Here is a 15,763-nt window from a genome sequence, read left to right as displayed (position 1 = left end):
GTTGACGCAGAGGGACATGATGCGCAGGCGCGCTCTACGCAGGACCGCACCGTGCATGCGCAGTTGCGCAAAGTACGGCATGACATCACGACGTGCGGCAACTGTGGCTCCGCCCATTTAAAGCGGCAATGTCCGGCCAAAGCGCGACAATGCCTCCGCTGTGGCAGGATGGGCCACTACGCTGCTTGCTGTCGAGCAGCTCAGCCTGCCAACTACCAACAATTCCGCCAGCCTCGCAGGGACGCGCGAGCGATTCAGCCCCCCTACACTGAGTCATATCCTGATAGCATGCAGACCAGCGATACCGAAGACAGGGAACCCTTCCGCGTTGTGGTAATCCACAAGAACCGGATATCCCCAAGTCGGAACCACCAGCCGCTGCCAGTGCACAGCATTGATCCGGGCGATGTGTGGTGTGCCACCCTAACGGTCAACCGATCACAGATCATATTTCGCCTGGACACTGGTGCCTCCGCCAATCTCCTCGCATGGTCAGCCTTCCAGACCTTGAAGGTTAAACCACCGATTTTGCCATCCCACAGTCAGCTGGTTGACTACAATGGAAATGTCATCCCGGCCACAGGATCCTGCCAGCTCGAGGTTACACACAACTCACACAAAGCCACATTATCGTTTGAAATCGTTGGATTCTCGAAGGACTCTGTTAGGCGCACAGGCGTGCAAGATTCTCCACCTCGTTTAGCGGGTACACACTCTGTCTCCAGAAGGCACGTCCGATTTCCCGGATGCAAACTTTAGGGAGCAGCTCCATTCACTCCTCGCGCACAACCAGGAGGTTTTCGAGGGCATGGGCACACTGCCCTACACGTACAAAATACGGCTCAAACCGGACGCCACCCCGGTCATTCACGCACCTCATAGGGTCCCAGCACCACTCAAGGACCGCCTCAAGCAGCAGTTGCAGGACCTGCAGGACCAAGGAGTGCTTTCCCGGGTCACAGAGCCAACGCCCTGGGTCAGCTCCATGGTGTGCGCCAAGAAGCCCTCCGGCGAGCTCCGGATCTGTAGCGACCCAAAAGATTTGAATCACAACATTATGAGGGAACACTACCCCATACCCAAACGAGACGAAATCACGAGCGAAATGGCCCGGGCAAAAATATTCACCAAGCTTGATGCCTCAAAGGGTTTTTGGCAGATTCAACTGGATCAGTCCAGCAGGAAGCTGTGCACTTTCAACACTCCATTTGGCAGATACTGCTACAATAGGATGCCATTCGGCATCATCCTGGCCTCCGAGGTGTTCCATCGAATCATGGAACATATGATGGAGGGCATCGAAGGGGTACGCGTCTACGTAGACGACGTTATCATCTGGTCCACCACACCACAGGAGCACATCAGTTGTCTCCAGCGTGTCTTTGCACGGATACGGGATCAGGGCCTGCGCCTCAACCGAGCCAAGTGCTCTTTTGGCCAGACTGAGCTAAAGTTTTTGGGGGACCACATCTCCCGGTCAGGTGTGCGGCCGGATGCCGACAAAGTGGCAGCCATCGCAGCCATGCAGCAGCCGGCAGACAGGAAGGCAGTGCTGCGCTTTCTCGGGATGGTCAACTTCCTGGGGAAGTTCATTCCTAACCTTGCTTCGTACACGACTGCTCTTCGCCACCTGGTCAAAAAGACAACGGAATTCCAGCGGCTGCCCGCACACCAGAGTGAATGGGAGGAGCTCAAGGTCAAGCTCACCACCGCCCCGGTACTGCCGTTTTTCAATACCACACGGGAAACAAAGATCTCAACTGACGCTAGCCAGTCCGGCATTGGGGCGGTACTCCTGCAACGGGGTGACATCGCTTCATGGGCCCCGGTCGCCTATGCGTCGCGGGCCATGACCCCCACAGAATAGCGCTATGCGCAGATTGAGAAGGAGTGCCTAGCCCTGTTGACTGGCATCGACAAGTTTCACGATTATGTATATGGGCCGAAATTCTCCCCCGACGGCGCGATGTCCGCCGACTGGCGCCCAAAACGGCACCAATCAGACGGGCATCGCGCCGCCCCAAAGGTGCGAATGCTCCGCATATTTGGGGGCTGAGCCCCAACATTGAGGGGCTAGGCCGGCGCCGGAGGGATTCCCGCCCCGCCAGCTGGCGGAAACGGCGTTTGTTGCCCCGCCAGCTGGCGCGGAAATGACATCCCCGGGCGGCGCATGCGCGGGTGTGTCAGCGGCCGCTGACAGTTTCCCGCGCATGCGCAGTGGGGAGAGTCTCTTCCGCCTCCACCATGGTGGAGACCGTGGCAAAGGCAGAAGGGAAAGAGTGCCCCCACCGCACAGGCCCACCCGCGGATCTGTGGGCCCCGATCGCGGGCCAGGACACCATGGGGGCCAGATCCCCCCGCGCCCCCCCCCAGGACCCCGAAGCCCGCCCACGCCGCCTTGTCCCGCCGGTAAATACCTACTTTAATTTACGCCGGCGGGACAGGCAATTTCTCGGCGGGACTTCGGCCCATCCAGGCCGGAGAATTGAGCGGGGGGGCCCCGCCAACCGGCGCGGCCCGATTCCCGCCCCCGCCCAATCTCCGGAGACTTCGGCAGCCGGCGGGGGCGGGATTCACGGCGGCCAACGGCCATTCTCCGACCCGCTGGGGGGTCGGAGAATGACGCCCATGGTCTTCCGCAGTTCACTGTGGAGACCGACCATCGCCCCCTGGTCGGCATCATTCAGAAGGACCTCAATGATATGACCCCTCGCCTCCAGCGCATTCTGCTCAAGCTCCAGAGGTACGACTTCCAACTTGTCTATACCCCAGGGAAGGATCTCATCATCTCAGATGCTCTGTCCAGGGCGGTCAACACACCGCCTGACTCGGAGGGGTTGTTTGTCAGGTCGACGCACAAGTAGCCTTCACATTGGCCAATCTGCCGGCCACTGATGCACGTCTGGCCCACATTCGCCGTGAGACTGCGGCTGACCCCCTTCTACAGCGTGTAATGCGCCACATGACGGAAGGGTGGCTCAAGGGGCAGTGCCCACAATTCTACAATGTCCGGGACGACTTGGCCGTCATTGATGGTATCCTCTTGAAGTTGGACCGGATCGTGATCCCACACAGCATGCACCGGCTTGTCCTTGAACAACTGCACGAAGGCCATCTCGGAGTTGAAAAGTGCAGGTGGAGGGCCCGAGAGGCTGTGTACTGGCCGGGCATCAGCAACGACATCGCCAACATGGTGCTCAACTGCCCCACCTGCCAAAGGTTTAAGCCGGCGCAACCCGCTGAGACACTTCAGCCCCATGAGTTGGTAACGTCCCCCTGGGCGAAGGTGGGCGTGGACCTCTTTCATGCGCTCGGCAGGGACTACATTATTCTGACTGACTACTTCTCAAGTTATCCGGAGGTCATACGCCTGCACGACATGACATCATCAGCTGTCATCCGGGCATGCAAAGAAACCTTTGCTCGCCATGGAATTCCGCTCACCGTCATGTCTGACAACGAGCCTTGCTTTGAAAGCCAAGAATGGTCTTCCTTTGCCACTTCATACAACTTCACACACATGACGTCCAGTCCCTTGCATCCTCAGTCGAATGGCAAGGCGGAAAAGGGCATCCACATTGTGAAGCGGCTCCTCTGCAAGGCTGCTGATGCCGGATCTGACTTCTGTTTAGCCCTGCTGGCCTATCGCTCGGCCCCACTGTCCACGGGCCTCTCGCCAGCCCAGCTGTTGATGGGTCGCACCCTCAGGACCACTGTGCCGTCCACTCATGTTCCTGACCCCGACCATGCTCCAGTACTGCAAAGGATGCAACAACAGTGTGCTCAGCAGAAGATGGCACATGATGCTCAGGCGACTGATCTTCTTGCCCTGGCGCCTGGAGACAACGTCCGCATACACCTACCGGAGGGTGGCTGGTCGGCAACCGCCAAAGTTCTCCGCCACATGGCTCCCCGCTCGTTCCTGTTTCGCATGCCCGATGGCTCCATTCGCCGCCATAATCGGCGGGCCCTTAGTCTGGTTCCGCGCTTGCTACGTGATCATGTACTGGTACCACGCCCTCCTGTTGTCCCTGATGTCGACTTTGTTGAGCTTCCTGCCACTCTTCCTCTCTCGCCCGTGGCCAGGCCCATTCCTCAGCTGGTGGATCCTGACCCACCCTTGAGGCGGACAACCCAAATTCGTCGCCCACCTGAGAGACTTGACTTATGAGCCTGTTAGCACATTGGACTCACTGAATTGTTTTACAGTACTGTTAACGAGTTTCTTTTCTTGTCGTTCATTGTTCCAGAAGTTTTCTCTCGTCGTTTGCTGATTGCATTTGTTCTGTTATTGGTACAACCTCGTTGCTCTGTTGCACCTGACACCTTCCTCTGTATATAGTTTAGCCTCATATACATGTTGTAAATATTGCACACACATACTCAGATGCACTCAGTACACATTTCTATTTATTAGCATGTAGGCACATATCCTTGTGAAAGGGGGGGATGTCATGATATCCACACCAGCATATCATGGTGCAATCACACACACACTGATGGACAGGCCGTTGGACCAACCAGCACACACATTACATCGCAGCCAATCACCAGTGAGAACACACGCACTATAAAACAGGGAACACCACAGTTCCCGCTCATTCTACCAGGAGACAGCTCAGAGCACAGAGCTCACAGCGTGCCACTCAGACGTAGACCATGTGCTGAGTGCCTCACTAAGATAGTGATAGGGCTGGGTCCACAGGTTAGCTGGTGAAGCACGTACCCAAGCCAGCAGTTAGTAGTTGTCATTGTTTAAGACAATAAAACAGAGTTGTACCATCTACAGCCGTGTTGGATCATTTGTGCATCGGAACACCCAACATGACACTGGGCTCTTGCAGTCAGCTCAACTTGGGGTGAAGGTGGGGGAGGGGGAGAGGGAGGGGGGTAAGTGGCCTGATGAAGACAAAGGGAGCAATGGGGAAGAAGGACGGTACAAGGAGGGAGTAGGGGAAGATTGAGGCCTCACAATGTCAGGCAGAGGGGCAAGGAGGTGGATGAAGAGGACAAACAATAGAAGGCAAAAGCAAGACCGATGGGAGGGAAGCTGGACCTTGACAAAGCTGCATGATACCTGGGCAAACAAGTGAGTCTAAGTGATGGAACATGTACGACCAAAAGGGATGCACGCAGACTGCCGATTATGGGATGCGTGCCTGTTAGTGTGGCATATTAGGGATGGTTTGCGCAAACACTAAACAGGTCGGGGCTGCAGTTGCGAAGGTTACTGTTGTCCTTTGTCCTCTTTGGAAATGGGAACTATGTCAAGGCTCCCGGTTAAGTTCAGGGGCCGGCAGACAGGAGTCAGAGAGCACAGCATCCCTGCTGTGAAATGGAAAAGTTTCACAGATGGCAGGCAGCCCAGCAGCTATGTGGACCTCATAGTCTGAAGTCAGAGATTGGAGACAGTGCAGAACAGCAGCCATGCAGCAGGAGCAATCATTGGGGCCATAATGTACCCCAGCTGCAGGGAGGGGCCAGAGCTGTGTGCTCCACAGGAAAAATGCACAGCTTTGTGTGCAGGGCTGCTCTACAGTCAATGTCCCTGGGCATGGTGGGCTCTGATTTGGGCTACAGAGGGTATGGTGGTGGTCACAGGGGGCATCTGCAGCCTGTAGATAGGGAAGGAATAATATGGTTGGGACTGGGTGTGTGTGAAGGTTTCAAGGAGTTGGGGACAGTTCCCAGATGGGGTGGGAAATGTCTACATGAGGCATTGGCAACTTGCAGTTGATGGGCTCAGTGGGGGGAGTGTCCACCACCACAACGGTGGGATACAGTATTAGTAGGGAAGGCTGGAGAATGACAGGTGGCAACTGTGTTGCACATCGTGAGGCTCCAGATAAATCAGAGGCATGTGGACAGTGAGTGAGGGAGTGCCGAACTTCATCCTGTAATAGACATGTTGGAACACCATCTCGACAATCAAAAAATGGCATCACCCTAAATGGAAAGTAAGATTGGTTCTATTTGGGAAGGTATGATGAAGTGTGGGAGGACTACTAAGCAGTGCTCTGAGGCTCCTTCTTGGAATACATACTCACTTGTTGGTGCTACTGCAGTGGATATATGATTCACACCCCATTGCCAGGAAGCAAGAGCAAACCAGATTTCTAAATTTGCACTTTAAAAGAGATTGGCACAATTCAATGAAATGAAATGAAAATCGCTTATTGTCACAAGTAGGCTTCAAATGAAGTTACTGTGAAAAGCCCCTAGTCGCCACATTCCGGCGCCTGTTCGGGGAGGCTGTTACGGGAATTGAACCGTGCTTCTGGCCTGCCTTGGTCTGCTTTCAAAGCCAGCGATTTAACCCTGTGAAGACAGGTGGGCTGGTGAGAGTGATATGAGTGTGCTGGACTGGTGTTTAAATATGGCACAGGGACCTTTAAACCTGCCAGCTGACAGTAGGTGGATGAATCAGCTGCCGGCCCGATAGGTGATTTGGAGGGAAACTCGCCTGTGCAATATTAATGAGGTTCCAAGCACAGAATCTGGTGTGGGGTCCCACCATTCTGGCCATCGGGAAAGTGCCCCCGGAGCTGCCCGCCACCAAACTTAATCTCAAAATTGGAAAATTCCACCCGTATTCCCAGAAAATCTCCTTGACTGCATATAATGGAGTGTTTGCAGAGCCCATATCTTCCTCTGTGACTGACATACTGGCAGCCATCTTATTGGACACAGACGGACATTAAACAAAGACCGATCATAAACATACAACACTAGCTTCCTGCACAATAACTGACCTATCGTTCTCCCTCAAACATCAATGAATGCCAGCCATGAGGTATGCCAGAACAGTTAGGTCTCTAAGTAATGAAGTCTCTAAAAAGGATAATGATGCACACATCTATAAAGTGAAAACAATATATTGTGCAATATTTACATGTGATCAAGTGAATTTTGTAAAAACACTTGCAACATCTTTGTGGTCTCATAAAAGTCTTATGTTTTCTTTTCGTACCACTATGTCTTTGTGTGAACCCACCATCAGCAGCTGTGATGAGGGCAGGTTGCTGAGTGTGATGCCCCATTGCCCGTAATGAATTTGGCCTGCTTCCTTTGGAGATGTGGGGGCGTAGAGACTCCACCTACATGCCTCATGGTGTCCGTGAAGTCCTCCATACCCTGCGGAAAAGCTGCGCATAACTAGTGGCATCTCCACCATACGTTTTCCCCTTGCTTTGCCACTACAGCCTCATCATCAACAATGGATCAGCCTCCCTGTTCCCCAGCGAGATGGAGGGCTCCTTCCTCAGACAAGGGTAAGGACATTGTGATCGGGGGAACTCCCCCATCCATCTAATCCCTTTCCATTTGATTATGTGAAGCACGTACTGCAGCACGGTAGCATTGTGGATAGCACAATTGCTTCACAACTCCAATGTCCCAGGTTCGATTCCGGCTTGGGTCACTGTCTGTGCGGAGTCTGCACATCCTCCCCGTGTGTGCGTGGGTTTCCTCCGGGTGCTCCGGTTTCCTCCCACAGTCCAAAGGTGTGCAGGTTAGGTCGATTGGCCATGCTAAATTGCCCTTAGTGTCCAAAATTGCCCTTAGTGTTGGGTGGGGTTACTGGGTTATGGGGATAGGGTGGAGATGTTGACCTTGGATAGGGTGCTCTTTCCAAGAGCTGGTGCAGACTCGATGGGCCGAATGGCCTCCTTCTGCACTGTAAATTCTATGTTTCTATGTTGTTTCTTCTGCAGGAGAAGTGAAGATTTAAAAACTTTAAGAATACCAACAGACCCCCCCCCCTGTCTGCATACATCCCAGCATCACATATACTGCCCTGTCAATATGTTACTTTGTATCTGATTGCTCACTCAAACCAAACTGTGCATTATTCATCTACCCTAAATGAACATCTTTTGTTTGTTTATGGGACGTGGGCGTCGCAGGCTGCGCCAGCATTTATTGCCCATCCCTAATTGCCCTTGAGAGGGTAGGTAAGAGTCAACCACATTGCTGTGGGTCTGGAGTCACATGTTGGCCAGACCAGGTAAGGATGGCAGATTTCCTTCCCTAAAGGACATTAGTGAACCAGGTAGGTTTTTAAGGCAACCAACAATGGTTTCATGATCATCATTAGACTTTTAATTCCAGATTTTTATTGAATTCAAATTGCGCCATCTGCACTGGCAACATTTGAACCCGGATCCCCAGAACATTACTCTGAGTCTCTGGTTTACTAGTCCAGTGACAATACCACTACGCCACAGCCTCTCCCAAATACATACTCAAAACTCAAATACATACCGCTGACACTTTTCCGGAACTGTACGCATTTTGATTTGATTTGATTGATTTATTGTCATGTGTACCAAGGTGCAGTGAAAAGTATTTTTCTGCTTACAGTCCTGCCAGATCGCTCCATAGATGAATACTGATAGAACATACCACAATATCATTTATAAAAGATGTAGGAAGAGAATCTGTAGGGGAGAGCTCACAGAGAGTCACCACACTCCAGCACCAACTTGTAATTTAAAAAGAAAATCCAGCTGCAGCCTGTTGTTGTTTTTTTGTGCCCGATGTCTGTCAGGAAGAGGATGCGCAGGGTCCGCTTCCCTTGTAGTTGGTCTCCTTGGTGAAACACTGCTTTAATCTGCTTTAACCTCAGCAGTAGCCTCAATGCTGATGACATGCTCCCTGTTCTGTAGGATAAGCTCCTCAATCCTCTCCAGCAGGTCATAGATGGAGTAGATTTTGGGGTGGACGCTCCCAAAGTCCTGGATCTCGGCCCGGATGGCCGCTGTGTTGGCCAACTGCTGCTGGTAATTCATAATTTTGAAGCCCCCCCAAAAAAATTAACCCCCTCCCAGGGTAGAGCCCATGGATGCTAACCTTCTCTGTGATCTCTTGGTCAGATGGGAGGGTCTCCTGTTGCCATCGCTCAAGAAGAATATATCCCACCATTTCCTGACAGTCTGGAGAAGAATCTGGAAGGAGGCTTTGCTGAACCATGGGGCTGATCAATGTCTCTTTTTTGATATCTCCAATTAAATTTGTATAAAGAGCTTGTGTGTGATTGGGAGGTGGGCAGTAGCAGAACAATAGATTTTAAAGAGGGGGTGATGGGGGATATGTTTGAGGGGGACTGAATGTTATTAAGGATTGCAAAAGCAAATTAACCAAACTGCAGAACAAATAGATGTGGATGTGGAACCTATGGGCTAGACCTTGAGCCTCCATGCTTGTCCAGGTAGCTCCGTTATAAATGCCTGGACCGTCGTATGATGGTGGGATCCTCCAATAGAAACCCTCCCCCTTCACATATGCACACGTGTTTCACATGTCCATCACTGGCCCTTTACATTTTTATATGAGTCGCATGGCGGCAACTCCTAACATAAAAATGGCAATGCCACCCTCTTCCAGTTCCTTCCGTCAGGAACAGTGGGCAATGATTAAATTTCATTCTTTATTTTAAATGGATTATTATTGTCATTAAAGTAGGAGTGATGCAGCACAATTTTTGTGCCAGATTACTCATTTGAAGTTCCTTGTTTGGGTATCAAAGTTAGCTTCAATTAAAATCACATTTGCAAAATGCTGTCAAACGTTTTGAAATCAAGCAAATACAAAGCAAACACCACCATTATTAGCCCTTTTTAAATTTGTGCCAGAATCTGAATAGGAAGCCTAAGTAGCCAGATCAAAGTATCACAGATAAGACCTATATGAGACTATTTGAAAACAATGTCCTTTTATTCTTTGAACAAAACCTCTGTATGCCCTTTGCTAATGGATTAATGTAACAGTTAATTTTAAAATAAGTTGATTATGCAACAGGCAGGAAAGGCTGGTATTGTAATACAAGAAAAGGAACATGTCTAGATTAAAGGAGCGTGGAAATTTCTGCAGGAAACAGCGAAATGTTTTGTTTGGTCAAGATCCTGTAGATTTCTATTTTGAGGCCTAATCTGTCAATTTACAACAGATAACTTACTATTAGCTCCTTCCATTCTCAGTAGCTGTCGTAAAATAACACAAATCCACTGTCTCTTTGGAAATGTTAAGTAAACAGATAGTCTATAGGTTACGCAGAGTTCTATAGAATACACAGCATAGAAACAGGCCATTCAGTCAGTAGACCGAGTGGTTATGTGATGACATGATGACGCGGCTACTTAAAGGGTCACATGACGGAAGTTTGGGAGTTCGCCCCGGAGCGTGGGAAGAGTACAAGCATCGAAGAGTTGCACAGACTAGTCAATATACTATTGTTGTTCTAAGTCGTTGATCGGCAGGTATTGGAACCAAGCACTTCTCCATGGTGTCAAGAGTTGGCTGTATAGCACAAGAGTTTCTCCACATTGACCCACTCGTATTCAATAAAAGTATTACATACAACTGAGCCAAGTTTGAAAAGGAGTGCCATATATATTGTTGTTCTGGAGTATCGGATAAATCAAAAAAGTCACAAGCTTACAACTTATTAAATTTGGCGGAGGCCCCAAGGCTGTTCAGAAGTTTGAATCATTTGTTTTTCAAATGGAAGAGGAGAAAGAGGACCACCAATTTTTTTTTAAGTTTGAAAACATCTGCCTGCCAGTGAAGAAAATAATGCTTGACAGGCACATGTTTAACTCTACAAACCAAAAATCTGAATACAATCATGCGTGACAACTTTGAAAATCTTAGCGAAACAATGTGCATTTGGCACCTTCACTGATGAGTTATTTAGGGATTGAACAGTCTGTGGTGTCCACAGTAATCTTGTCCTCAAGCAGATGTTGTAAGAGAAAGATTTAACACAACAAACAGCCATCAGCACTTGCATGCTAAACGATCAGTCTGACAAAAGCAGCAAGGAGTTTAAGCGGGAAACAGAAAGAGATATTTTCACATTACAGGGCATACCTTGCCCAAATTTGGTTGCCATTGTTATATTACCTTGTGTGGAATATAAGGAAAGTAGGAAGGAACTTAAGCAAGGAGTCAGGAGGGCTAGAAGGGGTCACGAAAAGTCATTGGCAAATAGGGTTAAGGAAAATCCCAAGGCTTTTTACACATACATAAAAAGCAAGAGGGTAGCCAGGGAAAGGGTTGGCCCACTGAAGGGTAGGCAAGGGAATCTATGTGTGGAGCCAGAGGAAATGGGCGAGGTACTAAATGAATACTTTGCATCAATATTCACCAAAGAGAAGGAATTGGTAGATGTTGAATCTGGAGAGGGGTGTGTAGATAGCCTGGGTCACATTGAGATCCAAAAAGACGAGGTATTGGGCGTCTTGAAAAATATTAAGGTAGATAAGTCCGCAGGGCCTGATGGGTTCTACCTCAGAATACTGAAGGAGGCTAGAGAGGAAATTGCTGAGGCCTTGACAGAAATCTTTGGATCCTCACTGTCTTCAGGTGATGTCCCGGAGGACTGGAGAATAGCCAATGTTGTTCCTTTGTTTAAGTAGGGTAGCAAGGATAATCCAGGGAACTACAGGCCGGTGAGCCTTACGTCAGTGGTAGGGAAATTACTGGAGAGAATTCCTCGAGACAGGATCTACTCCCATTTGGAAGCAAATGGACGTATTAGCGAGAGGCTGCACGGTTTTGTGAAGGGGAGGTCGTGTCTCACTAACTTGACAGAGCTTTTCAAGGAGGTCACAAAGATGATTGATGCAGGTAGGGCAGTGGATGTTGTCTACATGGAATTTAGTAAGGCCTTTGACAAGGTCCCTCATGGCAGACTGGTACAAAAGGTGAAGTCACACGGGATCAGGGGTGAGCTGGCAAGATGGATACAGAACTGGCTAGGTCATAGAAGGCAGAGAGTAGCAATGGAAGGGCGCTTTTCTGATTGGAGGGCTGTGACTAGTGGTGTTCCGGAGGGATCAGTGCTGGGACCTTTGCTGTTTGTAGTATATATAAATGATTTGGAGGAAAATGTAACTGGTCTGATTAGTAAGTTTGCAGACGACACAAAGGTTGGTGGAATTGCGGATAGCGATGAGGACTGTCAGAGGATACAGCAGAATTTAGATCGTTTGGAGACTTGGGCGGAGAGATGGCAGACGGAGTTTAATCCAGACAAATGTGAGGTAATGCATTTTGGAACGTCTAATGCAGGTAGGGAATATACAGTGAATGGTAGAACCCTCAAGAGTATTGACAGTCAGAGAGAGATCTAGGTGTACAGGTCCACAGGTCACTGAAAGGAGCACACAGGTGGAGAAGGTCGTCAAGAAGGCATACAGCATGCTTGCCTTCATTGGCCGGGGCATTAAGTATAAAAATTGGCAAGTCATGTTGCAGCTGTATAGAACCTTAGTTAGGCCACACTTGGAGTATAGTGTTCAATTCTCATCGCCACACTACTAGAAGGATGTGGAGGCTTTAGAGAGGGTGCAGAAGAGATTTACCAGGATGTTGCCTGGCATGGAGGGCATTAGCTATGAGGCGAGGTTGAATAAACTTGGTTTGTTCTCACTGGAACGATGGAGGTTGAGGGGCGACCTGATAGAGGTCTACAAAATTATATGGGGCATAGACAGAGTGGATAGTCAGAGGCTTTTTCCCAGGGTAGAGGGGTCAATTACTAGGGGGCATAGGTTTAAGGTGCAAGGGGCAAGGTTTAGAGGAGATGTACGAGGCAAGTTTTTTACATAGAGGGTAGTGGGCGCCCGGAACCCGCTGCCGAAGGAGGTGATGGAAGCAGGGACTATAGTGACTTTTAAGGGGCATCTTGACAAATACATGAATAGGATGGGAATAGAGGGATATGGACATCGGAAGTGCAGAAGATTTTAGTTTAGATGGGCAGCATGGTCAGTGCAGGCTTGGAGGGCCGAAGGGCCTGTTCCTGTGCTGAACTTTTCTTTGTTCTTTGTTCTTTGTCTGTCTTTTATACCCATCGCTAGTGCAGTCATCTAGCGATTACTTAGTTGTCACTTCCAAACATTAATCCCTTATATACATACAGATTGGCAGATCACTACAGCCATGACCCTCTTTTGCATGGTAACGGCTGCAACAAATGTTTCAAGTGGGACCAGATCTAAATTACAGCAGCTTTCCTTTGCCACCAACCACATTACATCTGATCAGCCCTCTGGTGTTTATAATCTACTCGTATCTCCTTTCATTCTATCTGCCTCATCTGAACCTCTCAGCATTTCTTTCTATTCCCCTCTTTCTCATGTAGTCAGCTTGTTTACTTCTGAAATCATCGAAGCTATTTGCCTGTACCATCTGTTTGCTAGAGAGTTTTATATTCTAATCACTCTGAGCATAGAAATTTTTCTTAATTTCTGACTTGGATTTCTTAGTAACTATCTTGTATTTATCGCTCAAGTTTTGGATACTCCATCTCTCTCCCCATTTCCCTGTCCAGCCCATCGATAATTAGAAAGGCCTTGGTACGGTCACATTTAAGTCTTCATCTTTCTGAAGGAAGAATGCACAATGTGCTCTATCTATCCCGATGGCTGTAACCTCTCAGTTCTGCGTTATCATTCTAAATATTTTTGCACATTCCCCAGTGTTTCTATGTTCTTGTTATAATATTTGGACCAGAAGTTTGCACAGTAGTCCAAGCATGGTCTGATCAAGGTCATACACAAGTTTAACATAACTTCCCTATTTTTGAATTCTCTGAGCCCCTAGAAATAGATCCCAGTGGTTTGTTAGTATATTTAATTGCTTTGCTGATATGCGGTGCTGCTTTTAATGATTTGTTCACCAGTATCCTTCGATACTCTTCTTGCTCTTCTACACCATCCAGTTTCTGGTTTTCCAAGTTATTTTTATTAAAGAATCATAGAATCCCTACTGTGCCGAAGGAGGCCATTTGGCCCATCAAGTCTGCACTGACCCTCCGAAAGAGCACCCGACCTAGCCCCACTCTCCTGCCCTATCCCAGTCCACCTAACCTGCACATCTTTGGATTGTGGGAGAAAACTAGAGCACCTGGAGGAAACCCACCCAGGCACGGGGAGGTTGTGCAAACTCCACACAGTCACCCAAGGCCGGAATTGAACCAAGGACCCTGGAGCTGTGAGGAAGCAATGCTAACCACTGTGCCACCATACCGTGCCGTTTCTATTTTTTTTATCAAAGTGAATCACATCACATTTATCTATGCCAGCAGTGTGCATCTGCTATATATTTGCCCAGTACAATTGTACAATGCTAGTTCGAAATTTATTCATATCTTGCAAACAGTGAAAATTGCAAATTAAGCTATTAAAACAGTGTGCACAAAAAATCCTGCTAACTCATGAGTGCATTCATAATAAATATTGTGTGACATAATTTTAAATCCATTGTTTACATGGGGATGAACTGTGAACCGAGACTGCCTTTCCATTCTTCCTAGAGTCGAGTAAAAGATTCGCTGTAGCTCTCTAGATGGCTATTGGTATTAGGTTGAGCACGTATCCATGGCTGCACACATGATTAGGGCAGCACGGTAGCATTGTGGATAGCACAATTGCTTCACAGCTCCAAGGTTCCAGGTTCGATTCCGGCTTGGGTCACTGTCTGTGCGGAGTCTGCACATCCTCCCCGTGTGTGCGTGGGTTTCCTCCGGGTGCTCCGGTTTCCTCCCACAGTCCAAAGATATGCAGGTTATGTGGATTGGCCATTCTAAATTGCCCTTAGTGTCCAAAATTGCCCTTAGTGTTTGGTGGGGTTACTGGGTTATGGGGATAGGGTGGAGGTGTGGATCTTGGGTAGGGAGCTCTTTCCAAGAGCCGGTGCAGACTCGATGGGCTGAATGGCCTCCTTCTGCACTGTAAATTCTATGAAATCTATGATTATGTAAAATTAAGTAACTACTAAACTAGTAAGTCACCAAATGTATGATTGATATTTGACGTAACCAATTTAAAACAAACATGGGGCGAAATTCTCCGGTATCGGCGCGATGTCCGCCGACCGGCGCCCAAAACGGCGCAAATCAGTCGGGCATCGCGCCGCCCCGAAGGTGCGGAAGGTGCGGAATCCTCCTGCATCTTTGGGGGCCGAGTCCCAACCTTAAGGGGCTAGGCCCGCACCGGGCTAATTTCCACCCGCCAGCTGGCAGAAAAGGCCTTTGGCGCAGAAATGACATCTCCAGGCGGCGCATGCGCGGGAGTGTTAGCAGCCGCTCACGGCACCCCGCACATGCGCTGTGGAGGGAGTCTCTTCCGCCTCCGCCATGGTGGAGACCGTGGCGAAGGCGGAAGGAAAAGAGTGCCCCCATGGCACAGGCCCGCCCGCGGATCGGTGGGCCCCGATCGCGGGCCAGGCCACCGTGGGGGCACACCCCAGGGCCAGATCGCCCCGCCCCCCCCAGGACCTTGGAGGCCGCCCGCGCCGCCTTGGCCCTCCGGTAAGGTAGGTGGTTTAATCTACGCCGGTGGGACAGGCATTCTAGCAGCGGGACTTCGGCCCATTCGGGCCGGAGAATCGCGCGGGGGGGGGGGGGGGGGGGGCGCCAACCGGCGCAGTGCGATTCCCGCCCCCGCCGAATATCCGGTGCCGGAGAATTCTCAACCAGCGGGGGCGGGATTCACGCCAGCCCCCGGCGATTCTCCGACCCAGCGGGGGGTCGGAGAATCTCGCCCATGATTACTATGTTTAACCTACAGAAAGTAGTAATAAAATCTCTTACTTTTTCCAAAGCTATCATTCAAGAAATGCCATGGAACGTTAACTTTACCCACCCAATAGCTCAGAGTTTCATTATTCTGTTTATGGCTTCCATCTTCATTATTCACTTGAGACAATTAGAAATAACGGGCCGAATGTTGCTGCTAAAATGATGGTGCAAAAGGGC

This window comes from Scyliorhinus torazame, chromosome 5 (assembly GCF_047496885.1).
Source record: "Scyliorhinus torazame isolate Kashiwa2021f chromosome 5, sScyTor2.1, whole genome shotgun sequence".
NCBI lineage: Eukaryota > Metazoa > Chordata > Chondrichthyes > Carcharhiniformes > Scyliorhinidae > Scyliorhinus > Scyliorhinus torazame.
The sequence above is the reverse complement of the archived record's forward strand: the minus strand, read 5'-3'. Positions refer to the sequence as shown.